General features: G+C 41.9%; 44 non-coding genes across 44 annotated transcripts; all 44 read right to left on the bottom strand.

Annotated features, from left to right (window-relative positions):
* Nucleotides 1-150: 150 nt before the first annotated feature.
* On the bottom strand, nucleotides 151-222 carry Trnat-cgu (transfer RNA threonine (anticodon CGU)). Its single transcript has one exon. It is a non-coding gene; the product is annotated as a tRNA-Thr (tRNA).
* Nucleotides 223-417: 195 nt separating this feature from the next.
* Trnat-cgu (transfer RNA threonine (anticodon CGU)) lies at nucleotides 418-489 on the bottom strand. Its single transcript has one exon. It is a non-coding gene; the product is annotated as a tRNA-Thr (tRNA).
* A 195-nt stretch (nucleotides 490-684) lies between these two features.
* Trnat-cgu (transfer RNA threonine (anticodon CGU)) lies at nucleotides 685-756 on the bottom strand. Its single transcript has one exon. It is a non-coding gene; the product is annotated as a tRNA-Thr (tRNA).
* Nucleotides 757-1,833: 1,077 nt separating this feature from the next.
* On the bottom strand, nucleotides 1,834-1,905 carry Trnat-cgu (transfer RNA threonine (anticodon CGU)). Its single transcript has one exon. It is a non-coding gene; the product is annotated as a tRNA-Thr (tRNA).
* A 195-nt stretch (nucleotides 1,906-2,100) lies between these two features.
* On the bottom strand, nucleotides 2,101-2,172 carry Trnat-cgu (transfer RNA threonine (anticodon CGU)). Its single transcript has one exon. It is a non-coding gene; the product is annotated as a tRNA-Thr (tRNA).
* Nucleotides 2,173-2,367: 195 nt separating this feature from the next.
* On the bottom strand, nucleotides 2,368-2,439 carry Trnat-cgu (transfer RNA threonine (anticodon CGU)). The gene has a single exon. It is a non-coding gene; the product is annotated as a tRNA-Thr (tRNA).
* Nucleotides 2,440-3,516: 1,077 nt separating this feature from the next.
* Nucleotides 3,517-3,588, bottom strand: Trnat-cgu (transfer RNA threonine (anticodon CGU)). The gene has a single exon. It is a non-coding gene; the product is annotated as a tRNA-Thr (tRNA).
* A 195-nt stretch (nucleotides 3,589-3,783) lies between these two features.
* Nucleotides 3,784-3,855, bottom strand: Trnat-cgu (transfer RNA threonine (anticodon CGU)). The gene has a single exon. It is a non-coding gene; the product is annotated as a tRNA-Thr (tRNA).
* A 195-nt stretch (nucleotides 3,856-4,050) lies between these two features.
* On the bottom strand, nucleotides 4,051-4,122 carry Trnat-cgu (transfer RNA threonine (anticodon CGU)). Its single transcript has one exon. It is a non-coding gene; the product is annotated as a tRNA-Thr (tRNA).
* A 195-nt stretch (nucleotides 4,123-4,317) lies between these two features.
* On the bottom strand, nucleotides 4,318-4,389 carry Trnat-cgu (transfer RNA threonine (anticodon CGU)). The gene has a single exon. It is a non-coding gene; the product is annotated as a tRNA-Thr (tRNA).
* Nucleotides 4,390-5,464: 1,075 nt separating this feature from the next.
* On the bottom strand, nucleotides 5,465-5,537 carry Trnat-cgu (transfer RNA threonine (anticodon CGU)). The gene has a single exon. It is a non-coding gene; the product is annotated as a tRNA-Thr (tRNA).
* A 195-nt stretch (nucleotides 5,538-5,732) lies between these two features.
* On the bottom strand, nucleotides 5,733-5,804 carry Trnat-cgu (transfer RNA threonine (anticodon CGU)). The gene has a single exon. It is a non-coding gene; the product is annotated as a tRNA-Thr (tRNA).
* A 195-nt stretch (nucleotides 5,805-5,999) lies between these two features.
* Trnat-cgu (transfer RNA threonine (anticodon CGU)) lies at nucleotides 6,000-6,071 on the bottom strand. Its single transcript has one exon. It is a non-coding gene; the product is annotated as a tRNA-Thr (tRNA).
* A 1,077-nt stretch (nucleotides 6,072-7,148) lies between these two features.
* On the bottom strand, nucleotides 7,149-7,220 carry Trnat-cgu (transfer RNA threonine (anticodon CGU)). The gene has a single exon. It is a non-coding gene; the product is annotated as a tRNA-Thr (tRNA).
* Nucleotides 7,221-7,415: 195 nt separating this feature from the next.
* Trnat-cgu (transfer RNA threonine (anticodon CGU)) lies at nucleotides 7,416-7,487 on the bottom strand. Its single transcript has one exon. It is a non-coding gene; the product is annotated as a tRNA-Thr (tRNA).
* Nucleotides 7,488-7,682: 195 nt separating this feature from the next.
* Nucleotides 7,683-7,754, bottom strand: Trnat-cgu (transfer RNA threonine (anticodon CGU)). The gene has a single exon. It is a non-coding gene; the product is annotated as a tRNA-Thr (tRNA).
* Nucleotides 7,755-7,949: 195 nt separating this feature from the next.
* Trnat-cgu (transfer RNA threonine (anticodon CGU)) lies at nucleotides 7,950-8,021 on the bottom strand. Its single transcript has one exon. It is a non-coding gene; the product is annotated as a tRNA-Thr (tRNA).
* Nucleotides 8,022-9,099: 1,078 nt separating this feature from the next.
* Trnat-cgu (transfer RNA threonine (anticodon CGU)) lies at nucleotides 9,100-9,171 on the bottom strand. The gene has a single exon. It is a non-coding gene; the product is annotated as a tRNA-Thr (tRNA).
* A 195-nt stretch (nucleotides 9,172-9,366) lies between these two features.
* Nucleotides 9,367-9,438, bottom strand: Trnat-cgu (transfer RNA threonine (anticodon CGU)). Its single transcript has one exon. It is a non-coding gene; the product is annotated as a tRNA-Thr (tRNA).
* Nucleotides 9,439-9,633: 195 nt separating this feature from the next.
* Nucleotides 9,634-9,705, bottom strand: Trnat-cgu (transfer RNA threonine (anticodon CGU)). Its single transcript has one exon. It is a non-coding gene; the product is annotated as a tRNA-Thr (tRNA).
* Nucleotides 9,706-10,782: 1,077 nt separating this feature from the next.
* Trnat-cgu (transfer RNA threonine (anticodon CGU)) lies at nucleotides 10,783-10,854 on the bottom strand. The gene has a single exon. It is a non-coding gene; the product is annotated as a tRNA-Thr (tRNA).
* Nucleotides 10,855-11,049: 195 nt separating this feature from the next.
* Nucleotides 11,050-11,121, bottom strand: Trnat-cgu (transfer RNA threonine (anticodon CGU)). The gene has a single exon. It is a non-coding gene; the product is annotated as a tRNA-Thr (tRNA).
* Nucleotides 11,122-11,316: 195 nt separating this feature from the next.
* Nucleotides 11,317-11,388, bottom strand: Trnat-cgu (transfer RNA threonine (anticodon CGU)). Its single transcript has one exon. It is a non-coding gene; the product is annotated as a tRNA-Thr (tRNA).
* Nucleotides 11,389-12,465: 1,077 nt separating this feature from the next.
* On the bottom strand, nucleotides 12,466-12,537 carry Trnat-cgu (transfer RNA threonine (anticodon CGU)). Its single transcript has one exon. It is a non-coding gene; the product is annotated as a tRNA-Thr (tRNA).
* A 195-nt stretch (nucleotides 12,538-12,732) lies between these two features.
* Trnat-cgu (transfer RNA threonine (anticodon CGU)) lies at nucleotides 12,733-12,804 on the bottom strand. Its single transcript has one exon. It is a non-coding gene; the product is annotated as a tRNA-Thr (tRNA).
* A 195-nt stretch (nucleotides 12,805-12,999) lies between these two features.
* Trnat-cgu (transfer RNA threonine (anticodon CGU)) lies at nucleotides 13,000-13,071 on the bottom strand. Its single transcript has one exon. It is a non-coding gene; the product is annotated as a tRNA-Thr (tRNA).
* A 1,077-nt stretch (nucleotides 13,072-14,148) lies between these two features.
* On the bottom strand, nucleotides 14,149-14,220 carry Trnat-cgu (transfer RNA threonine (anticodon CGU)). The gene has a single exon. It is a non-coding gene; the product is annotated as a tRNA-Thr (tRNA).
* Nucleotides 14,221-14,415: 195 nt separating this feature from the next.
* Trnat-cgu (transfer RNA threonine (anticodon CGU)) lies at nucleotides 14,416-14,487 on the bottom strand. The gene has a single exon. It is a non-coding gene; the product is annotated as a tRNA-Thr (tRNA).
* Nucleotides 14,488-14,682: 195 nt separating this feature from the next.
* Trnat-cgu (transfer RNA threonine (anticodon CGU)) lies at nucleotides 14,683-14,754 on the bottom strand. Its single transcript has one exon. It is a non-coding gene; the product is annotated as a tRNA-Thr (tRNA).
* Nucleotides 14,755-15,831: 1,077 nt separating this feature from the next.
* On the bottom strand, nucleotides 15,832-15,903 carry Trnat-cgu (transfer RNA threonine (anticodon CGU)). The gene has a single exon. It is a non-coding gene; the product is annotated as a tRNA-Thr (tRNA).
* Nucleotides 15,904-16,098: 195 nt separating this feature from the next.
* On the bottom strand, nucleotides 16,099-16,170 carry Trnat-cgu (transfer RNA threonine (anticodon CGU)). The gene has a single exon. It is a non-coding gene; the product is annotated as a tRNA-Thr (tRNA).
* A 1,077-nt stretch (nucleotides 16,171-17,247) lies between these two features.
* Trnat-cgu (transfer RNA threonine (anticodon CGU)) lies at nucleotides 17,248-17,319 on the bottom strand. The gene has a single exon. It is a non-coding gene; the product is annotated as a tRNA-Thr (tRNA).
* A 195-nt stretch (nucleotides 17,320-17,514) lies between these two features.
* Nucleotides 17,515-17,586, bottom strand: Trnat-cgu (transfer RNA threonine (anticodon CGU)). Its single transcript has one exon. It is a non-coding gene; the product is annotated as a tRNA-Thr (tRNA).
* A 195-nt stretch (nucleotides 17,587-17,781) lies between these two features.
* Trnat-cgu (transfer RNA threonine (anticodon CGU)) lies at nucleotides 17,782-17,853 on the bottom strand. The gene has a single exon. It is a non-coding gene; the product is annotated as a tRNA-Thr (tRNA).
* A 1,076-nt stretch (nucleotides 17,854-18,929) lies between these two features.
* Trnat-cgu (transfer RNA threonine (anticodon CGU)) lies at nucleotides 18,930-19,001 on the bottom strand. Its single transcript has one exon. It is a non-coding gene; the product is annotated as a tRNA-Thr (tRNA).
* A 195-nt stretch (nucleotides 19,002-19,196) lies between these two features.
* Nucleotides 19,197-19,268, bottom strand: Trnat-cgu (transfer RNA threonine (anticodon CGU)). Its single transcript has one exon. It is a non-coding gene; the product is annotated as a tRNA-Thr (tRNA).
* A 195-nt stretch (nucleotides 19,269-19,463) lies between these two features.
* On the bottom strand, nucleotides 19,464-19,535 carry Trnat-cgu (transfer RNA threonine (anticodon CGU)). The gene has a single exon. It is a non-coding gene; the product is annotated as a tRNA-Thr (tRNA).
* Nucleotides 19,536-20,611: 1,076 nt separating this feature from the next.
* Nucleotides 20,612-20,683, bottom strand: Trnat-cgu (transfer RNA threonine (anticodon CGU)). Its single transcript has one exon. It is a non-coding gene; the product is annotated as a tRNA-Thr (tRNA).
* A 195-nt stretch (nucleotides 20,684-20,878) lies between these two features.
* On the bottom strand, nucleotides 20,879-20,950 carry Trnat-cgu (transfer RNA threonine (anticodon CGU)). Its single transcript has one exon. It is a non-coding gene; the product is annotated as a tRNA-Thr (tRNA).
* Nucleotides 20,951-21,145: 195 nt separating this feature from the next.
* Trnat-cgu (transfer RNA threonine (anticodon CGU)) lies at nucleotides 21,146-21,217 on the bottom strand. Its single transcript has one exon. It is a non-coding gene; the product is annotated as a tRNA-Thr (tRNA).
* A 1,077-nt stretch (nucleotides 21,218-22,294) lies between these two features.
* Trnat-cgu (transfer RNA threonine (anticodon CGU)) lies at nucleotides 22,295-22,366 on the bottom strand. Its single transcript has one exon. It is a non-coding gene; the product is annotated as a tRNA-Thr (tRNA).
* Nucleotides 22,367-22,561: 195 nt separating this feature from the next.
* On the bottom strand, nucleotides 22,562-22,633 carry Trnat-cgu (transfer RNA threonine (anticodon CGU)). The gene has a single exon. It is a non-coding gene; the product is annotated as a tRNA-Thr (tRNA).
* A 195-nt stretch (nucleotides 22,634-22,828) lies between these two features.
* Nucleotides 22,829-22,900, bottom strand: Trnat-cgu (transfer RNA threonine (anticodon CGU)). The gene has a single exon. It is a non-coding gene; the product is annotated as a tRNA-Thr (tRNA).
* Nucleotides 22,901-23,977: 1,077 nt separating this feature from the next.
* Nucleotides 23,978-24,049, bottom strand: Trnat-cgu (transfer RNA threonine (anticodon CGU)). Its single transcript has one exon. It is a non-coding gene; the product is annotated as a tRNA-Thr (tRNA).
* Between the last annotated feature and the right edge of the window lie 152 nt (nucleotides 24,050-24,201).

Consider the following 24,201-nt stretch of genomic DNA (forward strand, 5'->3'; position numbering starts at 1 on the left):
CCACATGCTCTTCTTCTCACTCATCCCTTTCTCCAGGGATGTACCGCATACGTTTATCTGCAAGATGTCAAGGGAGAATTTAGCTTGTCCATGGTTCAGTTCTGTGGGACCCGACCTCTCGTGAATGTTTTGTTGATCAGTAAAAAAATGAGCCCCGACTGGGGATTGAACCCAGGATCTTCGGTTTACGAGACCGACGCCTTACCACTTGGCCACCGAGGCTGTTGCTAAGGGTGTGCTTAGTTTGTAAGGCTTTCATGTTCGTTGATAAATGCCAATAGACGTTGGTTCATTTCTTAATGCAACTAAAGTAGTGCAAACCACGTGAAATACGACTGTGAATACAGAGTGGTCAAAGTAGTGCAGGTATGAAATATGCACCATACATATCAACTGCTATATTTCTACAAAAGAAAAAGCCCCGACTGGTGATTGAACCCAGGATCTTCGGTTTACGAGACCGACGCCTTACCACTTGGCCACCGAGGCTGTTGTTAAGGGTGTGCTTAGTTTGTAAGGCTTTCATGTTCGTTGATAAATGCCAATAGACGTTGGTTCATTTCTTAATGCAACTAAAGTAGTGCAAACCACGTGAAATACGACTGTGAATACAGAGTGGTCAAAGTAGTGCAGGTATGAAATATGTACCATACATATCAACTGCTATATTTCTACAAAAGAAAAAGCCCCGACTGGGGATTGAACCCAGGATCTTCGGTTTACGAGACCGACGCCTTACCACTTGGCCACCGAGGCTGACAAAGGGCAAACAAACACAATTGGAATAAGGCACTTTTTCAGCCATATCTAAGTGACAAATCTTACCCATGGTCATGTGATTCAAATTTGCACTATGTGTGAGGAAGTCCCTGTAAAGTATGCCAAATAAATGACGTATACTCTAATGTCACACTCAGTTATAATTGTTCGTAAATTAAGTTCATACTGGCAGGATCTAGACACAATTTGCACACCTGAAATAAACGTCCAGCATACATGTTTCAGCGCATTGCATCAGTATCGTTAGTCCAATTAGTTTTCCTGCAACACAACTTCTCGGCCTCTGTCACTAAAGAATATCATAGCTGCAACCTTCACCTTCTTTCATACGTGTCAGTATATTCCAACGAGTCAAGGGCATATGAGATGTGATAGATATGTGACTGTCATCTTTCAAAGACAACCTGAGTTGTATACCCCTTACCGAGCGAAGAATGAAAATCCAGTTAAGCCCAATTGTGGATTGAACCTGAGATCTCCTCCAGTTTATCAGCCCGACGCCTCACCATTTGGCCAAGGGGGAGCACAGCACAGCAACGTTTATACGTTTACTTCATATGAATGGTCCTTGCTGAGAGTCAATGGAATTGTGTCACATGTCACTGGCAGTGAAACTCAGTGCACCTCATACATCTACATGACAGACCTTTCCTTTCATACTTTGCTAAAGGTAAGTGGTATCTTCCTGATTTTTATCGAGAGTGAGACTGTACTGCTTTTCATTGTTGTTTTTCTTCATTTGGTCAAAAGAGAAATTTCGAAATATATAATCAAGTGAAACGTATCAAACTGAGCCTGCACCTATCATATACTAGCAGATAGTAATGGATTCGTCTCCGTTTGTCTGTGTACTTTTCTCAATTTTTGTTGTGCAGTTTACACATGTGGTATTTGAAATGACTTCCACATGCTCTTCTTCTCACTCATCCCTTTCTCCAGGGATGTACCGCATACGTTTATCTGCAAGATGTCAAGGGAGAATTTAGCTTGTCCATGGTTCAGTTCTGTGGGACCCGACCTCTCGTGAATGTTTTGTTGATCAGTAAAAAAATGAGCCCCGACTGGGGATTGAACCCAGGATCTTCGGTTTACGAGACCGACGCCTTACCACTTGGCCACCGAGGCTGTTGCTAAGGGTGTGCTTAGTTTGTAAGGCTTTCATGTTCGTTGATAAATGCCAATAGACGTTGGTTCATTTCTTAATGCAACTAAAGTAGTGCAAACCACGTGAAATACGACTGTGAATACAGAGTGGTCAAAGTAGTGCAGGTATGAAATATGCACCATACATATCAACTGCTATATTTCTACAAAAGAAAAAGCCCCTACTGGGGATTGAACCCAGGATCTTCGGTTTACGAGACCGACGCCTTACCACTTGGCCACCGAGGCTGTTGTTAAGGGTGTGCTTAGTTTGTAAGGCTTTCATGTTCGTTGATAAATGCCAATAGACGTTGGTTCATTTCTTAATGCAACTAAAGTAGTGCAAACCACGTGAAATACGACTGTGAATACAGAGTGGTCAAAGTAGTGCAGGTATGAAATATGTACCATACATATCAACTGCTATATTTCTACAAAAGAAAAAGCCCCGACTGGGGATTGAACCCAGGATCTTCGGTTTACGAGACCGACGCCTTACCACTTGGCCACCGAGGCTGACAAAGGGCAAACAAACACAATTGGAATAAGGCACTTTTTCAGCCATATCTAAGTGACAAATCTTACCCATGGTCATGTGATTCAAATTTGCACTATGTGTGAGGAAGTCCCTGTAAAGTATGCCAAATAAATGACGTATACTCTAATGTCACACTCAGTTATAATTGTTCGTAAATTAAGTTCATACTGGCAGGATCTAGACACAATTTGCACACCTGAAATAAACGTCCAGCATACATGTTTCAGCGCATTGCATCAGTATCGTTAGTCCAATTAGTTTTCCTGCAACACAACTTCTCGGCCTCTGTCACTAAAGAATATCATAGCTGCAACCTTCACCTTCTTTCATACGTGTCAGTATATTCCAACGAGTCAAGGGCATATGAGATGTGATAGATATGTGACTGTCATCTTTCAAAGACAACCTGAGTTGTATACCCCTTACCGAGCGAAAAATGAAAATCCAGTTAAGCCCAATTGTGGATTGAACCTGAGATCTCCTCCAGTTTATCAGCCCGACGCCTCACCATTTGGCCAAGGGGGAGCACAGCACAGCAACGTTTATACGTTTACTTCATATGAATGGTCCTTGCTGAGAGTCAATGGAATTGTGTCACATGTCACTGGCAGTGAAACTCAGTGCACCTCATACATCTACATGACAGACCTTTCCTTTCATACTTTGCTAAAGGTAAGTGGTATCTTCCTGATTTTTATCGAGAGTGAGACTGTCCTGCTTTTCATTGTTGTTTTTCTTCATTTGGTCAAAAGAGAAATTTCGAAATATATAATCAAGTGAAACGTATCAAACTGAGCCTGCACCTATCATATACTAGCAGATAGTAATGGATTCGTCTCCGTTTGTCTGTGTACTTTTCTCAATTTTTGTTGTGCAGTTTACACATGTGGTATTTGAAATGACTTCCACATGCTCTTCTTCTCACTCATCCCTTTCTCCAGGGATGCACCGCATACGTTTATCTGCAAGATGTCAAGGGAGAATTTAGCTTGTCCATGGTTCAGTTCTGTGGGACCCGACCTCTCGTGAATGTTTTGTTGATCAGTAAAAAAATGAGCCCCGACTGGGGATTGAACCCAGGATCTTCGGTTTACGAGACCGACGCCTTACCACTTGGTCACCGAGGCTGTTGCTAAGGGTGTGCTTAGTTTGTAAGGCTTTCATGTTCGTTGATAAATGCCAATAGACGTTGGTTCATTTCTTAATGCAACTAAAGTAGTGCAAACCACGTGAAATACGACTGTGAATACAGAGTGGTCAAAGTAGTGCAGGTATGAAATATGCACCATACATATCAACTGCTATATTTCTACAAAAGAAAAAGCCCCTACTGGGGATTGAACCCAGGATCTTCGGTTTACGAGACCGACGCCTTACCACTTGGCCACCGAGGCTGTTGTTAAGGGTGTGCTTAGTTTGTAAGGCTTTCATGTTCGTTGATAAATGCCAATAGACGTTGGTTCATTTCTTAATGCAACTAAAGTAGTGCAAACCACGTGAAATACGACTGTGAATACAGAGTGGTCAAAGTAGTGCAGGTATGAAATATGCACCATACATATCAACTGCTATATTTCTACAAAAGAAAAAGCCCCGACTGGGGATTGAACCCAGGATCTTCGGTTTACGAGACCGACGCCTTACCACTTGGCCACCGAGGCTGTTGTTAAGGGTGTGCTTAGTTTGTAAGGCTTTCATGTTCGTTGATAAATGCCAATAGACGTTGGTTCATTTCTTAATGCAACTAAAGTAGTGCAAACCACGTGAAATACGACTGTGAATACAGAGTGGTCAAAGTAGTGCAGGTATGAAATATGTACCATACATATCAACTGCTATATTTCTACAAAAGAAAAAGCCCCGACTGGGGATTGAACCCAGGATCTTCGGTTTACGAGACCGACGCCTTACCACTTGGCCACCGAGGCTGACAAAGGGCAAACAAACACAATTGGAATAAGGCACTTTTTCAGCCATATCTAAGTGACAAATCTTACCCATGGTCATGTGATTCAAATTTGCACTATGTGTGAGGAAGTCCCTGTAAAGTATGCCAAATAAATGACGTATACTCTAATGTCACACTCAGTTATAATTGTTCGTAAATTAAGTTCATACTGGCAGGATCTAGACACAATTTGCACACCTGAAATAAACGTCCAGCATACATGTTTCAGCGCATTGCATCAGTATCGTTAGTCCAATTAGTTTTCCTGCAACACAACTTCTCGGCCTCTGTCACTAAAGAATATCATAGCTGCAACCTTCACCTTCTTTCATACGTGTCAGTATATTCCAACGAGTCAAGGGCATATGAGATGTGATAGATATGTGACTGTCATCTTTCAAAGACAACCTGAGTTGTATACCCCTTACCGAGCGAAGAATGAAAATCCAGTTAAGCCCAATTGTGGATTGAACCTGAGATCTCCTCCAGTTTATCAGCCCGACGCCTCACCATTTGGCCAAGGGGGAGCACAGCACAGCAACGTTTATACGTTTACTTCATATGAATGGTCCTTGCTGAGAGTCAATGGAATTGTGTCACATGTCACTGGCAGTGAAACTCAGTGCACCTCATACATCTACATGACAGACCTTTCCTTTCATACTTTGCTAAAGGTAAGTGGTATCTTCCTGATTTTTATCGAGAGTGAGACTGTACTGCTTTTCATTGTTGTTTTTCTTCATTTGGTCAAAAGAGAAATTTCGAAATATATAATCAAGTGAAACGTATCAAACTGAGCCTGCACCTATCATATACTAGCAGATAGTAATGGATTCGTCTCCGTTTGTCTGTGTACTTTTCTCAATTTTTGTTGTGCAGTTTACACATGTGGTATTTGAAATGACTTCCACATGCTCTTCTTCTCACTCATCCCTTTCTCCAGGGATGTACCGCATACGTTTATCTGCAAGATGTCAAGGGAGAATTTAGCTTGTCCATGGTTCAGTTCTGTGGGACCCGACCTCTCGTGAATGTTTTGTTGATCAGTAAAAAAATGACCCCGACTGGGGATTGAACCCAGGATCTTCGGTTTACGAGACCGACGCCTTACCACTTGGCCACCGAGGCTGTTGCTAAGGGTGTGCTTAGTTTGTAAGGCTTTCATGTTCGTTGATAAATGCCAATAGACGTTGGTTCATTTCTTAATGCAACTAAAGTAGTGCAAACCACGTGAAATACGACTGTGAATACAGAGTGGTCAAAGTAGTGCAGGTATGAAATATGCACCATACATATCAACTGCTATATTTCTACAAAAGAAAAAGCCCCTGATGGGGATTGAACCCAGGATCTTCGGTTTACGAGACCGACGCCTTACCACTTGGCCACCGAGGCTGTTGTTAAGGGTGTGCTTAGTTTGTAAGGCTTTCATGTTCGTTGATAAATGCCAATAGACGTTGGTTCATTTCTTAATGCAACTAAAGTAGTGCAAACCACGTGAAATACGACTGTGAATACAGAGTGGTCAAAGTAGTGCAGGTATGAAATATGTACCATACATATCAACTGCTATATTTCTACAAAAGAAAAAGCCCCGACTGGGGATTGAACCCAGGATCTTCGGTTTACGAGACCGACGCCTTACCACTTGGCCACCGAGGCTGACAAAGGGCAAACAAACACAATTGGAATAAGGCACTTTTTCAGCCATATCTAAGTGACAAATCTTACCCATGGTCATGTGATTCAAATTTGCACTATGTGTGAGGAAGTCCCTGTAAAGTATGCCAAATAAATGACGTATACTCTAATGTCACACTCAGTTATAATTGTTCGTAAATTAAGTTCATACTGGCAGGATCTAGACACAATTTGCACACCTGAAATAAACGTCCAGCATACATGTTTCAGCGCATTGCATCAGTATCGTTAGTCCAATTAGTTTTCCTGCAACACAACTTCTCGGCCTCTGTCACTAAAGAATATCATAGCTGCAACCTTCACCTTCTTTCATACGTGTCAGTATATTCCAACGAGTCAAGGGCATATGAGATGTGATAGATATGTGACTGTCATCTTTCAAAGACAACCTGAGTTGTATACCCCTTACCGAGCGAAGAATGAAAATCCAGTTAAGCCCAATTGTGGATTGAACCTGAGATCTCCTCCAGTTTATCAGCCCGACGCCTCACCATTTGGCCAAGGGGGAGCACAGCACAGCAACGTTTATACGTTTACTTCATATGAATGGTCCTTGCTGAGAGTCAATGGAATTGTGTCACATGTCACTGGCAGTGAAACTCAGTGCACCTCATACATCTACATGACAGACCTTTCCTTTCATACTTTGCTAAAGGTAAGTGGTATCTTCCTGATTTTTATCGAGAGTGAGACTGTACTGCTTTTCATTGTTGTTTTTCTTCATTTGGTCAAAAGAGAAATTTCGAAATATATAATCAAGTGAAACGTATCAAACTGAGCCTGCACCTATCATATACTAGCAGATAGTAATGGATTCGTCTCCGTTTGTCTGTGTACTTTTCTCAATTTTTGTTGTGCAGTTTACACATGTGGTATTTGAAATGACTTCCACATGCTCTTCTTCTCACTCATCCCTTTCTCCAGGGATGCACCGCATACGTTTATCTGCAAGATGTCAAGGGAGAATTTAGCTTGTCCATGGTTCAGTTCTGTGGGACCCGACCTCTCGTGAATGTTTTGTTGATCAGTAAAAAAATGAGCCCCGACTGGGGATTGAACCCAGGATCTTCGGTTTACGAGACCGACGCCTTACCACTTGGCCACCGAGGCTGTTGCTAAGGGTGTGCTTAGTTTGTAAGGCTTTCATGTTCGTTGATAAATGCCAATAGACGTTGGTTCATTTCTTAATGCAACTAAAGTAGTGCAAACCACGTGAAATACGACTGTGAATACAGAGTGGTCAAAGTAGTGCAGGTATGAAATATGCACCATACATATCAACTGCTATATTTCTACAAAAGAAAAAGCCCCTACTGGGGATTGAACCCAGGATCTTCGGTTTACGAGACCGACGCCTTACCACTTGGCCACCGAGGCTGTTGTTAAGGGTGTGCTTAGTTTGTAAGGCTTTCATGTTCGTTGATAAATGCCAATAGACGTTGGTTCATTTCTTAATGCAACTAAAGTAGTGCAAACCACGTGAAATACGACTGTGAATACAGAGTGGTCAAAGTAGTGCAGGTATGAAATATGCACCATACATATCAACTGCTATATTTCTACAAAAGAAAAAGCCCCGACTGGGGATTGAACCCAGGATCTTCGGTTTACGAGACCGACGCCTTACCACTTGGCCACCGAGGCTGTTGCTAAGGGTGTGCTTAGTTTGTAAGGCTTTCATGTTCGTTGATAAATGCCAATAGACGTTGGTTCATTTCTTAATGCAACTAAAGTAGTGCAAACCACGTGAAATACGACTGTGAATACAGAGTGGTCAAAGTAGTGCAGGTATGAAATATGTACCATACATATCAACTGCTATATTTCTACAAAAGAAAAAGCCCCGACTGGGGATTGAACCCAGGATCTTCGGTTTACGAGACCGACGCCTTACCACTTGGCCACCGAGGCTGACAAAGGGCAAACAAACACAATTGGAATAAGGCACTTTTTCAGCCATATCTAAGTGACAAATCTTACCCATGGTCATGTGATTCAAATTTGCACTATGTGTGAGGAAGTCCCTGTAAAGTATGCCAAATAAATGACGTATACTCTAATGTCACACTCAGTTATAATTGTTCGTAAATTAAGTTCATACTGGCAGGATCTAGACACAATTTGCACACCTGAAATAAACGTCCAGCATACATGTTTCAGCGCATTGCATCAGTATCGTTAGTCCAATTAGTTTTCCTGCAACACAACTTCTCGGCCTCTGTCACTAAAGAATATCATAGCTGCAACCTTCACCTTCTTTCATACGTGTCAGTATATTCCAACGAGTCAAGGGCATATGAGATGTGATAGATATGTGACTGTCATCTTTCAAAGACAACCTGAGTTGTATACCCCTTACCGAGCGAAGAATGAAAATCCAGTTAAGCCCAATTGTGGATTGAACCTGAGATCTCCTCCAGTTTATCAGCCCGACGCCTCACCATTTGGCCAAGGGGGAGCACAGCACAGCAACGTTTATACGTTTACTTCATATGAATGGTCCTTGCTGAGAGTCAATGGAATTGTGTCACATGTCACTGGCAGTGAAACTCAGTGCACCTCATATATCTACATGACAGACCTTTCCTTTCATACTTTGCTAAAGGTAAGTGGTATCTTCCTGATTTTTATCGAGAGTGAGACTGTACTGCTTTTCATTGTTGTTTTTCTTCATTTGGTCAAAAGAGAAATTTCGAAATATATAATCAAGTGAAACGTATCAAACTGAGCCTGCACCTATCATATACTAGCAGATAGTAATGGATTCGTCTCCGTTTGTCTGTGTACTTTTCTCAATTTTTGTTGTGCAGTTTACACATGTGGTATTTGAAATGACTTCCACATGCTCTTCTTCTCACTCATCCCTTTCTCCAGGGATGTACCGCATACGTTTATCTGCAAGATGTCAAGGGAGAATTTAGCTTGTCCATGGTTCAGTTCTGTGGGACCCGACCTCTCGTGAATGTTTTGTTGATCAGTAAACAAAATGAGCCCCGACTGGGGATTGAACCCAGGATCTTCGGTTTACGAGACCGACGCCTTACCACTTGGCCACCGAGGCTGTTGCTAAGGGTGTGCTTAGTTTGTAAGGCTTTCATGTTCGTTGATAAATGCCAATAGACGTTGGTTCATTTCTTAATGCAACTAAAGTAGTGCAAACCACGTGAAATACGACTGTGAATACAGAGTGGTCAAAGTAGTGCAGGTATGAAATATGCACCATACATATCAACTGCTATATTTCTACAAAAGAAAAAGCCCCGACTGGTGATTGAACCCAGGATCTTCGGTTTACGAGACCGACGCCTTACCACTTGGCCACCGAGGCTGTTGTTAAGGGTGTGCTTAGTTTGTAAGGCTTTCATGTTCGTTGATAAATGCCAATAGACGTTGGTTCATTTCTTAATGCAACTAAAGTAGTGCAAACCACGTGAAATACGACTGTGAATACAGAGTGGTCAAAGTAGTGCAGGTATGAAATATGTACCATACATATCAACTGCTATATTTCTACAAAAGAAAAAGCCCCGACTGGGGATTGAACCCAGGATCTTCGGTTTACGAGACCGACGCCTTACCACTTGGCCACCGAGGCTGACAAAGGGCAAACAAACACAATTGGAATAAGGCACTTTTTCAGCCATATCTAAGTGACAAATCTTACCCATGGTCATGTGATTCAAATTTGCACTATGTGTGAGGAAGTCCCTGTAAAGTATGCCAAATAAATGACGTATACTCTAATGTCACACTCAGTTATAATTGTTCGTAAATTAAGTTCATACTGGCAGGATCTAGACACAATTTGCACACCTGAAATAAACGTCCAGCATACATGTTTCAGCGCATTGCATCAGTATCGTTAGTCCAATTAGTTTTCCTGCAACACAACTTCTCGGCCTCTGTCACTAAAGAATATCATAGCTGCAACCTTCACCTTCTTTCATACGTGTCAGTATATTCCAACGAGTCAAGGGCATATGAGATGTGATAGATATGTGACTGTCATCTTTCAAAGACAACCTGAGTTGTATACCCCTTACCGAGCGAAGAATGAAAATCCAGTTAAGCCCAATTGTGGATTGAACCTGAGATCTCCTCCAGTTTATCAGCCCGACGCCTCACCATTTGGCCAAGGGGGAGCACAGCACAGCAACGTTTATACGTTTACTTCATATGAATGGTCCTTGCTGAGAGTCAATGGAATTGTGTCACATGTCACTGGCAGTGAAACTCAGTGCACCTCATACATCTACATGACAGACCTTTCCTTTCATACTTTGCTAAAGGTAAGTGGTATCTTCCTGATTTTTATCGAGAGTGAGACTGTACTGCTTTTCATTGTTGTTTTTCTTCATTTGGTCAAAAGAGAAATTTCGAAATATATAATCAAGTGAAACGTATCAAACTGAGCCTGCACCTATCATATACTAGCAGATAGTAATGGATTCGTCTCCGTTTGTCTGTGTACTTTTCTCAATTTTTGTTGTGCAGTTTACACATGTGGTATTTGAAATGACTTCCACATGCTCTTCTTCTCACTCATCCCTTTCTCCAGGGATGTACCGCATACGTTTATCTGCAAGATGTCAAGGGAGAATTTAGCTTGTCCATGGTTCAGTTCTGTGGGACCCGACCTCTCGTGAATGTTTTGTTGATCAGTAAAAAAATGAGCCCCGACTGGGGATTGAACCCAGGATCTTCGGTTTACGAGACCGACGCCTTACCACTTGGCCACCGAGGCTGTTGCTAAGGGTGTGCTTAGTTTGTAAGGCTTTCATGTTCGTTGATAAATGCCAATAGACGTTGGTTCATTTCTTAATGCAACTAAAGTAGTGCAAACCACGTGAAATACGACTGTGAATACAGAGTGGTCAAAGTAGTGCAGGTATGAAATATGCACCATACATATCAACTGCTATATTTCTACAAAAGAAAAAGCCCCGACTGGTGATTGAACCCAGGATCTTCGGTTTACGAGACCGACGCCTTACCACTTGGCCACCGAGGCTGTTGTTAAGGGTGTGCTTAGTTTGTAAGGCTTTCATGTTCGTTGATAAATGCCAATAGACGTTGGTTCATTTCTTAATGCAACTAAAGTAGTGCAAACCACGTGAAATACGACTGTGAATACAGAGTGGTCAAAGTAGTGCAGGTATGAAATATGTACCATACATATCAACTGCTATATTTCTACAAAAGAAAAAGCCCCGACTGGTGATTGAACCCAGGATCTTCGGTTTACGAGACCGACGCCTTACCACTTGGCCACCGAGGCTGACAAAGGGCAAACAAACACAATTGGAATAAGGCACTTTTTCAGCCATATCTAAGTGACAAATCTTACCCATGGTCATGTGATTCAAATTTGCACTATGTGTGAGGAAGTCCCTGTAAAGTATGCCAAATAAATGACGTATACTCTAATGTCACACTCAGTTATAATTGTTCGTAAATTAAGTTCATACTGGCAGGATCTAGACACAATTTGCACACCTGAAATAAACGTCCAGCATACATGTTTCAGCGCATTGCATCAGTATCGTTAGTCCAATTAGTTTTCCTGCAACACAACTTCTCGGCCTCTGTCACTAAAGAATATCATAGCTGCAACCTTCACCTTCTTTCATACGTGTCAGTATATTCCAACGAGTCAAGGGCATATGAGATGTGATAGATATGTGACTGTCATCTTTCAAAGACAACCTGAGTTGTATACCCCTTACCGAGCGAAGAATGAAAATCCAGTTAAGCCCAATTGTGGATTGAACCTGAGATCTCCTCCAGTTTATCAGCCCGACGCCTCACCATTTGGCCAAGGGGGAGCACAGCACAGCAACGTTTATACGTTTACTTCATATGAATGGTCCTTGCTGAGAGTCAATGGAATTGTGTCACATGTCACTGGCAGTGAAACTCAGTGCACCTCATACATCTACATGACAGACCTTTCCTTTCATACTTTGCTAAAGGTAAGTGGTATCTTCCTGATTTTTATCGAGAGTGAGACTGTACTGCTTTTCATTGTTGTTTTTCTTCATTTGGTCAAAAGAGAAATTTCGAAATATATAATCAAGTGAAACGTATCAAACTGAGCCTGCACCTATCATATACTAGCAGATAGTAATGGATTCGTCTCCGTTTGTCTGTGTACTTTTCTCAATTTTTGTTGTGCAGTTTACACATGTGGTATTTGAAATGACTTCCACATGCTCTTCTTCTCACTCATCCCTTTCTCCAGGGATGTACCGCATACGTTTATCTGCAAGATGTCAAGGGAGAATTTAGCTTGTCCATGGTTCAGTTCTGTGGGACCCGACCTCTCGTGAATGTTTTGTTGATCAGTAAAAAAATGAGCCCCGACTGGGGATTGAACCCAGGATCTTCGGTTTACGAGACCGACGCCTTACCACTTGGCCACCGAGGCTGTTCCTAAGGGTGTGCTTAGTTTGTAAGGCTTTCATGTTCGTTGATAAATGCCAATAGACGTTGGTTCATTTCTTAATGCAACTAAAGTAGTGCAAACCACGTGAAATACGACTGTGAATACAGAGTGGTCAAAGTAGTGCAGGTATGAAATATGCACCATACATATCAACTGCTATATTTCTACAAAAGAAAAAGCCCCGACTGGGGATTGAACCCAGGATCTTCGGTTTACGAGACCGACGCCTTACCACTTGGCCACCGAGGCTGTTGTTAAGGGTGTGCTTAGTTTGTAAGGCTTTCATGTTCGTTGATAAATGCCAATAGACGTTGGTTCATTTCTTAATGCAACTAAAGTAGTGCAAACCACGTGAAATACGACTGTGAATACAGAGTGGTCAAAGTAGTGCAGGTATGAAATATGTACCATACATATCAACTGCTATATTTCTACAAAAGAAAAAGCCCCGACTGGTGATTGAACCCAGGATCTTCGGTTTACGAGACCGACGCCTTACCACTTGGCCACCGAGGCTGACAAAGGGCAAACAAACACAATTGGAATAAGGCACTTTTTCAGCCATATCTAAGTGACAAATCTTACCCATGGTCATGTGATTCAAATTTGCACTATGTGTGAGGAAGTCCCTGTAAAGTATGCCAAATAAATGACGTATACTCTAATGTCACACTCAGTTATAATTGTTCGTAAATTAAGTTCATACTGGCAGGATCTAGACACAATTTGCACACCTGAAATAAACGTCCAGCATACATGTTTCAGCGCATTGCATCAGTATCGTTAGTCCAATTAGTTTTCCTGCAACACAACTTCTCGGCCTCTGTCACTAAAGAATATCATAGCTGCAACCTTCACCTTCTTTCATACGTGTCAGTATATTCCAACGAGTCAAGGGCATATGAGATGTGATAGATATGTGACTGTCATCTTTCAAAGACAACCTGAGTTGTATACCCCTTACCGAGCGAAGAATGAAAATCCAGTTAAGCCCAATTGTGGATTGAACCTGAGATCTCCTCCAGTTTATCAGCCCGACGCCTCACCATTTGGCCAAGGGGGAGCACAGCACAGCAACGTTTATACGTTTACTTCATATGAATGGTCCTTGCTGAGAGTCAATGGAATTGTGTCACATGTCACTGGCAGTGAAACTCAGTGCACCTCATACATCTACATGACAGACCTTTCCTTTCATACTTTGCTAAAGGTAAGTGGTATCTTCCTGATTTTTATCGAGAGTGAGACTGTACTGCTTTTCATTGTTGTTTTTCTTCATTTGGTCAAAAGAGAAATTTCGAAATATATAATCAAGTGAAACGTATCAAACTGAGCCTGCACCTATCATATACTAGCAGATAGTAATGGATTCGTCTCCGTTTGTCTGTGTACTTTTCTCAATTTTTGTTGTGCAGTTTACACATGTGGTATTTGAAATGACTTCCACATGCTCTTCTTCTCACTCATCCCTTTCTCCAGGGATGTACCGCATACGTTTATCTGCAAGATGTCAAGGGAGAATTTAGCTTGTCCATGGTTCAGTTCTGTGGGACCCGACCTCTCGTGAATGTTTTGTTGATCAGTAAAAAAATGAGCCCCGACTGGGGATTGAACCCAGGATCTTCGGTTTACGAGACCGACGCCTTACCACTTGGCCACCGAGGCTGTTCCTAAGGGTGTGCTTAGTTTGTAAGGCTTTCATGTTCGTTGATAAATGCCAATAGACGTTGGTTCATTTCTTAATGCAACTAAAGTAGTGCAAACCACGTGAAATACGACTGTGAATACAGAGTGGTCAAAGTAGTGCAGGTATGAAATATGCACCATACATATCAACTGCTATATTTCTACAAAAGAAAAAGCCCCGACTGGGGATTGAACCCAGGATCTTCGGTTTACGAGACCGACGCCTTACCACTTGGCCACCGAGGCTGTTGTTAAGGGTGTGCTTAGTTTGTAAGGCTTTCATGTTCGTTGATAAATGCCAATAGACGTTGGTTCATTTCTTAATGCAACTAAAGTAGTGCAAACCACGTGAAATACGACTGTGAATACAGAGTGGTCAAAGTAGTGCAGGTATGAAATATGTACCATACATATCAACTGCTATATTTCTACAAAAGAAAAAGCCCCGACTGGGGATTGAACCCAGGATCTTCGGTTTACGAGACCGACGCCTTACCACTTGGCCACCGAGGCTGACAAAGGGCAAACAAACACAATTGGAATAAGGCACTTTTTCAGCCATATCTAAGTGACAAATCTTACCCATGGTCATGTGATTCAAATTTGCACTATGTGTGAGGAAGTCCCTGTAAAGTATGCCAAATAAATGACGTATACTCTAATGTCACACTCAGTTATAATTGTTCGTAAATTAAGTTCATACTGGCAGGATCTAGACACAATTTGCACACCTGAAATAAACGTCCAGCATACATGTTTCAGCGCATTGCATCAGTATCGTTAGTCCAATTAGTTTTCCTGCAACACAACTTCTCGGCCTCTGTCACTAAAGAATATCATAGCTGCAACCTTCACCTTCTTTCATACGTGTCAGTATATTCCAACGAGTCAAGGGCATATGAGATGTGATAGATATGTGACTGTCATCTTTCAAAGACAACCTGAGTTGTATACCCCTTACCGAGCGAAGAATGAAAATCCAGTTAAGCCCAATTGTGGATTGAACCTGAGATCTCCTCCAGTTTATCAGCCCGACGCCTCACCATTTGGCCAAGGGGGAGCACAGCACAGCAACGTTTATACGTTTACTTCATATGAATGGTCCTTGCTGAGAGTCAATGGAATTGTGTCACATGTCACTGGCAGTGAAACTCAGTGCACCTCATACATCTACATGACAGACCTTTCCTTTCATACTTTGCTAAAGGTAAGTGGTATCTTCCTGATTTTTATCGAGAGTGAGACTGTACTGCTTTTCATTGTTGTTTTTCTTCATTTGGTCAAAAGAGAAATTTCGAAATATATAATCAAGTGAAACGTATCAAACTGAGCCTGCACCTATCATATACTAGCAGATAGTAATGGATTCGTCTCCGTTTGTCTGTGTACTTTTCTCAATTTTTGTTGTGCAGTTTACACATGTGGTATTTGAAATGACTTCCACATGCTCTTCTTCTCACTCATCCCTTTCTCCAGGGATGTACCGCATACGTTTATCTGCAAGATGTCAAGGGAGAATTTAGCTTGTCCATGGTTCAGTTCTGTGGGACCCGACCTCTCGTGAATGTTTTGTTGATCAGTAAAAAAATGAGCCCCGACTGGGGATTGAACCCAGGATCTTCGGTTTACGAGACCGACGCCTTACCACTTGGCCACCGAGGCTGTTGCTAAGGGTGTGCTTAGTTTGTAAGGCTTTCATGTTCGTTGATAAATGCCAATAGACGTTGGTTCATTTCTTAATGCAACTAAAGTAGTGCAAACCACGTGAAATACGACTGTGAATACAGAGTGGTCAAAGTAGTGCAGGTATGAAATATGTACCATACATATCAACTGCTATATTTCTACAAAAGAAAAAGCCCCGACTGGGGATTGAACCCAGGATCTTCGGTTTACGAGACCGACGCCTTACCACTTGGCCACCGAGGCTGACAAAGGGCAAACAAACACAATTGGAATAAGGCACTTTTTCAGCCATATCTAAGTGACAAATCTTACCCATGGTCATGTGATTCAAATTTGCACTATGTGTGAGGAAGTCCCTGTAAAGTATGCCAAATAAATGACGTATACTCTAATGTCACACTCAGTTATAATTGTTCGTAAATTAAGTTCATACTGGCAGGATCTAGACACAATTTGCACACCTGAAATAAACGTCCAGCATACATGTTTCAGCGCATTGCATCAGTATCGTTAGTCCAATTAGTTTTCCTGCAACACAACTTCTCGGCCTCTGTCACTAAAGAATATCATAGCTGCAACCTTCACCTTCTTTCATACGTGTCAGTATATTCCAACGAGTCAAGGGCATATGAGATGTGATAGATATGTGACTGTCATCTTTCAAAGACAACCTGAGTTGTATACCCCTTACCGAGCGAAGAATGAAAATCCAGTTAAGCCCAATTGTGGATTGAACCTGAGATCTCCTCCAGTTTATCAGCCCGACGCCTCACCATTTGGCCAAGGGGGAGCACAGCACAGCAACGTTTATACGTTTACTTCATATGAATGGTCCTTGCTGAGAGTCAATGGAATTGTGTCACATGTCACTGGCAGTGAAACTCAGTGCACCTCATACATCTACATGACAGACCTTTCCTTTCATACTTTGCTAAAGGTAAGTGGTATCTTCCTGATTTTTATCGAGAGTGAGACTGTACTGCTTTTCATTGTTGTTTTTCTTCATTTGGTCAAAAGAGAAATTTCGAAATATATAATCAAGTGAAACGTATCAAACTGAGCCTGCACCTATCATATACTAGCAGATAGTAATGGATTCGTCTCCGTTTGTCTGTGTACTTTTCTCAATTTTTGTTGTGCAGTTTACACATGTGGTATTTGAAATGACTTCCACATGCTCTTCTTCTCACTCATCCCTTTCTCCAGGGATGTACCGCATACGTTTATCTGCAAGATGTCAAGGGAGAATTTAGCTTGTCCATGGTTCAGTTCTGTGGGACCCGACCTCTCGTGAATGTTTTGTTGATCAGTAAAAAAATGAGCCCCAACTGGGGATTGAACCCAGGATCTTCGGTTTACGAGACCAACGCCTTACCACTTGGCCACCGAGGCTGTTGCTAAGGGTGTGCTTAGTTTGTAAGGCTTTCATGTTCGTTGATAAATGCCAATAGACGTTGGTTCATTTCTTAATGCAACTAAAGTAGTGCAAACCACGTGAAATACGACTGTGAATACAGAGTGGTCAAAGTAGTGCAGGTATGAAATATGCACCATACATATCAACTGCTATATTTCTACAAAAGAAAAAGCCCCGACTGGGGATTGAACCCAGGATCTTCGGTTTACGAGACCGACGCCTTACCACTTGGCCACCGAGGCTGTTGTTAAGGGTGTGCTTAGTTTGTAAGGCTTTCATGTTCGTTGATAAATGCCAATAGACGTTGGTTCATTTCTTAATGCAACTAAAGTAGTGCAAACCACGTGAAATACGACTGTGAATACAGAGTGGTCAAAGTAGTGCAGGTATGAAATATGTACCATACATATCAACTGCTATATTTCTACAAAAGAAAAAGCCCCGACTGGGGATTGAACCCAGGATCTTCGGTTTACGAGACCGACGCCTTACCACTTGGCCACCGAGGCTGACAAAGGGCAAACAAACACAATTGGAATAAGGCACTTTTTCAGCCATATCTAAGTGACAAATCTTACCCATGGTCATGTGATTCAAATTTGCACTATGTGTGAGGAAGTCCCTGTAAAGTATGCCAAATAAATGACGTATACTCTAATGTCACACTCAGTTATAATTGTTCGTAAATTAAGTTCATACTGGCAGGATCTAGACACAATTTGCACACCTGAAATAAACGTCCAGCATACATGTTTCAGCGCATTGCATCAGTATCGTTAGTCCAATTAGTTTTCCTGCAACACAACTTCTCGGCCTCTGTCACTAAAGAATATCATAGCTGCAACCTTCACCTTCTTTCATACGTGTCAGTATATTCCAACGAGTCAAGGGCATATGAGATGTGATAGATATGTGACTGTCATCTTTCAAGACAACCTGAGTTGTATACCCCTTACCGAGCGAAGAATGAAAATCCAGTTAAGCCCAATTGTGGATTGAACCTGAGATCTCCTCCAGTTTATCAGCCCGACGCCTCACCATTTGGCCAAGGGGGAGCACAGCACAGCAACGTTTATACGTTTACTTCATATGAATGGTCCTTGCTGAGAGTCAATGGAATTGTGTCACATGTCACTGGCAGTGAAACTCAGTGCACCTCATACATCTACATGACAGACCTTTCCTTTCATACTTTGCTAAAGGTAAGTGGTATCTTCCTGATTTTTATCGAGAGTGAGACTGTACTGCTTTTCATTGTTGTTTTTCTTCATTTGGTCAAAAGAGAAATTTCGAAATATATAATCAAGTGAAACGTATCAAACTGAGCCTGCACCTATCATATACTAGCAGATAGTAATGGATTCGTCTCCGTTTGTCTGTGTACTTTTCTCAATTTTTGTTGTGCAGTTTACACATGTGGTATTTGAAATGACTTCCACATGCTCTTCTTCTCACTCATCCCTTTCTCCAGGGATGTACCGCATACGTTTATCTGCAAGATGTCAAGGGAGAATTTAGCTTGTCCATGGTTCAGTTCTGTGGGACCCGACCTCTCGTGAATGTTTTGTTGATCAGTAAAAAAATGAGCCCCAACTGGGGATTGAACCCAGGATCTTCGGTTTACGAGACCGACGCCTTACCACTTGGCCACCGAGGCTGTTGCTAAGGGTGTGCTTAGTTTGTAAGGATTTCATGTTCGTTGATAAATGCCAATAGACGTTGGTTCATTTCTTAATGCAACTAAAGTAGTGCAAACCACGTGAAATACGACTGTGAATACAGAGTGGTCAAAGTAGTGCAGGTATGAAATATGTACCATACATATCAACTGCTATATTTCTACAAAAGAAAAAGCCCCGACTGGGGATTGAACCCAGGATCTTCGGTTTACGAGACCGACGCCTTACCACTTGGCCACCGAGGCTGTTGTTAAGGGTGTGCTTAGTTTGTAAGGCTTTCATGTTCGTTGATAAATGCCAATAGACGTTGGTTCATTTCTTAATGCAACTAAAGTAGTGCAAACCACGTGAAATACGACTGTGAATACAGAGTGGTCAAAGTAGTGCAGGTATGAAATATGTACCATACATATCAACTGCTATATTTCTACAAAAGAAAAAGCCCCGACTGGGGATTGAACCCAGGATCTTCGGTTTACGAGACCGACGCCTTACCACTTGGCCACCGAGGCTGACAAAGGGCAAACAAACACAATTGGAATAAGGCACTTTTTCAGCCATATCTAAGTGACAAATCTTACCCATGGTCATGTGATTCAAATTTGCACTATGTGTGAGGAAGTCCCTGTAAAGTATGCCAAATAAATGACGTATACTCTAATGTCACACTCAGTTATAATTGTTCGTAAATTAAGTTCATACTGGCAGGATCTAGACACAATTTGCACACCTGAAATAAACGTCCAGCATACATGTTTCAGCGCATTGCATCAGTATCGTTAGTCCAATCAGTTTTCCTGCAACACAACTTCTCGGCCTCTGTCACTAAAGAATATCATAGCTGCAACCTTCACCTTCTTTCATACGTGTCAGTATATTCCAACGAGTCAAGGGCATATGAGATGTGATAGATATGTGACTGTCATCTTTCAAGACAACCTGAGTTGTATACCCCTTACCGAGCGAAGAATGAAAATCCAGTTAAGCCCAATTGTGGATTGAACCTGAGATCTCCTCCAGTTTATCAGCCCGACGCCTCACCATTTGGCCAAGGGGGAGCACAGCACAGCAACGTTTATACGTTTACTTCATATGAATGGTCCTTGCTGAGAGTCAATGGAATTGTGTCACATGTCACTGGCAGTGAAACTCAGTGCACCTCATACATCTACATGACAGACCTTTCCTTTCATACTTTGCTAAAGGTAAGTGGTATCTTCCTGATTTTTATCGAGAGTGAGACTGTACTGCTTTTCATTGTTGTTTTTCTTCATTTGGTCAAAAGAGAAATTTCGAAATATATAATCAAGTGAAACGTATCAAACTGAGCCTGCACCTATCATATACTAGCAGATAGTAATGGATTCGTCTCCGTTTGTCTGTGTACTTTTCTCAATTTTTGTTGTGCAGTTTACACATGTGGTATTTGAAATGACTTCCACATGCTCTTCTTCTCACTCATCCCTTTCTCCAGGGATGTACCGCATACGTTTATCTGCAAGATGTCAAGGGAGAATTTAGCTTGTCCATGGTTCAGTTCTGTGGGACCCGACCTCTCGTGAATGTTTTGTTGATCAGTAAAAAAATGAGCCCCAACTGGGGATTGAACCCAGGATCTTCGGTTTACGAGACCGACGCCTTACCACTTGGCCACCGAGGCTGTTGCTAAGGGTGTGCTTAGTTTGTAAGGATTTCATGTTCGTTGATAAATGCCAATAGACGTTGGTTCATTTCTTAATGCAACTAAAGTAGTGCAAACCACGTGAAATACGACTGTGAATACAGAGTGGTCAAAGTAGTGCAGGTATGAAATATGTACCATACATATCAACTGCTATATTTCTACAAAAGAAAAAGCCCCGACTGGGGATTGAACCCAGGATCTTCGGTTTACGAGACCGACGCCTTACCACTTGGCCACCGAGGCTGTTGTTAAGGGTGTGCTTAGTTTGTAAGGCTTTCATGTTCGTTGATAAATGCCAATAGACGTTGGTTCATTTCTTAATGCAACTAAAGTAGTGCAAACCACGTGAAATACGACTGTGAATACAGAGTGGTCAAAGTAGTGCAGGTATGAAATATGTACCATACATATCAACTGCTATATTTCTACAAAAGAAAAAGCCCCGACTGGGGATTGAACCCAGGATCTTCGGTTTACGAGACCGACGCCTTACCACTTGGCCACCGAGGCTGACAAAGAGCAAACAAACACAATTGGAATAAGGCACTTTTTCAGCCATATCTAAGTGACAAATCTTACCCATGGTCATGTGATTCAAATTTGCACTATGTGTGAGGAAGTCCCTGTAAAGTATGCCAAATAAATGACGTATACTCTAATGTCACACTCAGTTATAATTGTTCGTAAATTAAGTTCATACTGGCAGGATCTAGACACAATTTGCACACCTGAAATAAACGTCCAGCATACATGTTTCAGCGCATTGCATCAGTATCGTTAGTCCAATTAGTTTTCCTGCAACACAACTTCTCGGCCTCTGTCACTAAAGAATATCATAGCTGCAACCTTCACCTTCTTTCATACGTGTCAGTATATTCCAACGAGTCAAGGGCATATGAGATGTGATAGATATGTGACTGTCATCTTTCAAAGACAACCTGAGTTGTATACCCCTTACCGAGCGAAGAATGAAAATCCAGTTAAGCCCAATTGTGGATTGAACCTGAGATCTCCTCCAGTTTATCAGCCCGACGCCTCACCATTTGGCCAAGGGGGAGCACAGCACAGCAACGTTTATACGTTTACTTCATATGAATGGTCCTTGCTGAGAGTCAATGGAATTGTGTCACATGTCACTGGCAGTGAAACTCAGTGCACCTCATACATCTACATGACAGACCTTTCCTTTCATACTTTGCTAAAGGTAAGTGGTATCTTCCTGATTTTTATCGAGAGTGAGACTGTACTGCTTTTCATTGTTGTTTTTCTTCATTTGGTCAAAAGAGAAATTTCGAAATATATAATCAAGTGAAACGTATCAAACTGAGCCTGCACCTATCATATACTAGCAGATAGTAATGGATTCGTCTCCGTTTGTCTGTGTACTTTTCTCAATTTTTGTTGTGCAGTTTACACATGTGGTATTTGAAATGACTTCCACATGCTCTTCTTCTCACTCATCCCTTTCTCCAGGGATGTACCGCATACGTTTATCTGCAAGATGTCAAGGGAGAATTTAGCTTGTCCATGGTTCAGTTCTGTGGGACCCGACCTCTCGTGAATGTTTTGTTGATCAGTAAAAAAATGAGCCCCGACTGGGGATTGAACCCAGGATCTTCGGTTTACGAGACCGACGCCTTACCACTTGGCCACCGAGGCTGTTGCTAAGGGTGTGCTTAGTTTGTAAGGCTTTCATGTTCGTTGATAAATGCCAATAGACGTTGGTTCATTTCTTAATGCAACTAAAGTAGTGCAAACCACGTGAAATACGACTGTGAATACAGAGTGGTCAAAGTAGTGCAGGTATGAAATATGCACCATACATATCAACTGCTATATTTCTACAAAAGAAAAAGCCCCCACTGGTGATTGAACCCAGGATCTTCGGTTTACGAGACCGACGCCTTACCACTTGGCCACCGAGGCTGTTGTTAAGGGTGTGCTTAGTTTGTAAGGCTTTCATGTTCGTTGATAAATGCCAGTAGACGTTGGTTCATTTCTTAATGCAACTAAAGTAGTGCAAACCACGTGAAATACGACTGTGAATACAGAGTGGTCAAAGTAGTGCAGGTATGAAATATGTACCATACATATCAACTGCTATATTTCTACAAAAGAAAAAGCCCCGACTGGGGATTGAACCCAGGATCTTCGGTTTACGAGACCGACGCCTTACCACTTGGCCACCGAGGCTGACAAAGGGCAAACAAACACAATTGGAATAAGGCACTTTTTCAGCCATATCTAAGTGACAAATCTTACCCATGGTCATGTGATTCAAATTTGCACTATGTGTGAGGAAGTCCCTGTAAAGTATGCCAAATAAATGACGTATACTCTAATGTCACACTCAGTTATAATTGTTCGTAAATTAAGTTCATACTGGCAGGATCTAGACACAATTTGCACACCTGAAATAAACGTCCAGCATACATGTTTCAGCGCATTGCATCAGTATCGTTAGTCCAATTAGTTTTCCTGCAACACAACTTCTCGGCCTCTGTCACTAAAGAATATCATAGCTGCAACCTTCACCTTCTTTCATACGTGTCAGTATATTCCAACGAGTCAAGGGCATATGAGATGTGATAGATATGTGACTGTCATCTTTCAAAGACAACCTGAGTTGTATACCCCTTACCGAGCGAAGAATGAAAATCCAGTTAAGCCCAATTGTGGATTGAACCTGAGATCTCCTCCAGTTTAACAGCCCGACGCCTCACCATTTGGCCAAGGGGGAGCACAGCACAGCAACGTTTATACGTTTACTTCATATGAATGGTCCTTGCTGAGAGTCAATGGAATTGTGTCACATGTCACTGGCAGTGAAACTCAGTGCACCTCATACATCTACATGACAGACCTTTCCTTTCATACTTTGCTAAAGGTAAGTGGTATCTTCCTGATTTTTATCGAGAGTGAGACTGTACTGCTTTTCATTGTTGTTTTTCTTCATTTGGTCAAAAGAGAAATTTCGAAATATATAATCAAGTGAAACGTATCAAACTGAGCCTGCACCTATCATATACTAGCAGATAGTAATGGATTCGTCTCCGTTTGTCTGTGTACTTTTCTCAATTTTTGTTGTGCAGTTTACACATGTGGTATTTGAAATGACTTCCACATGCTCTTCTTCTCACTCATCCCTTTCTCCAGGGATGTACCGCATACGTTTATCTGCAAGATGTCAAGGGAGAATTTAGCTTGTCCATGGTTCAGTTCTGTGGGACCCGACCTCTCGTGAATGTTTTGTTGATCAGTAAAAAAATGAGCCCCGACTGGGGATTGAACCCAGGATCTTCGGTTTACGAGACCAACGCCTTACCACTTGGCCACCGAGGCTGTTGCTAAGGGTGTGCTTAGTTTGTAAGGCTTTCATGTTCGTTGATAAATGCCAATAGACGTTGGTTCATTTCTTAATGCAACTAAAGTAGTGCAAACCACGTGAAATACGACTGTGAATACAGAGTGGTCAAAGTAGTGCAGGTATGAAA

The sequence above is a fragment of the Haliotis asinina genome, chromosome 7 (genome assembly GCF_037392515.1).
Source record: "Haliotis asinina isolate JCU_RB_2024 chromosome 7, JCU_Hal_asi_v2, whole genome shotgun sequence".
In the NCBI taxonomy this organism is placed as follows: domain Eukaryota; kingdom Metazoa; phylum Mollusca; class Gastropoda; order Lepetellida; family Haliotidae; genus Haliotis; species Haliotis asinina.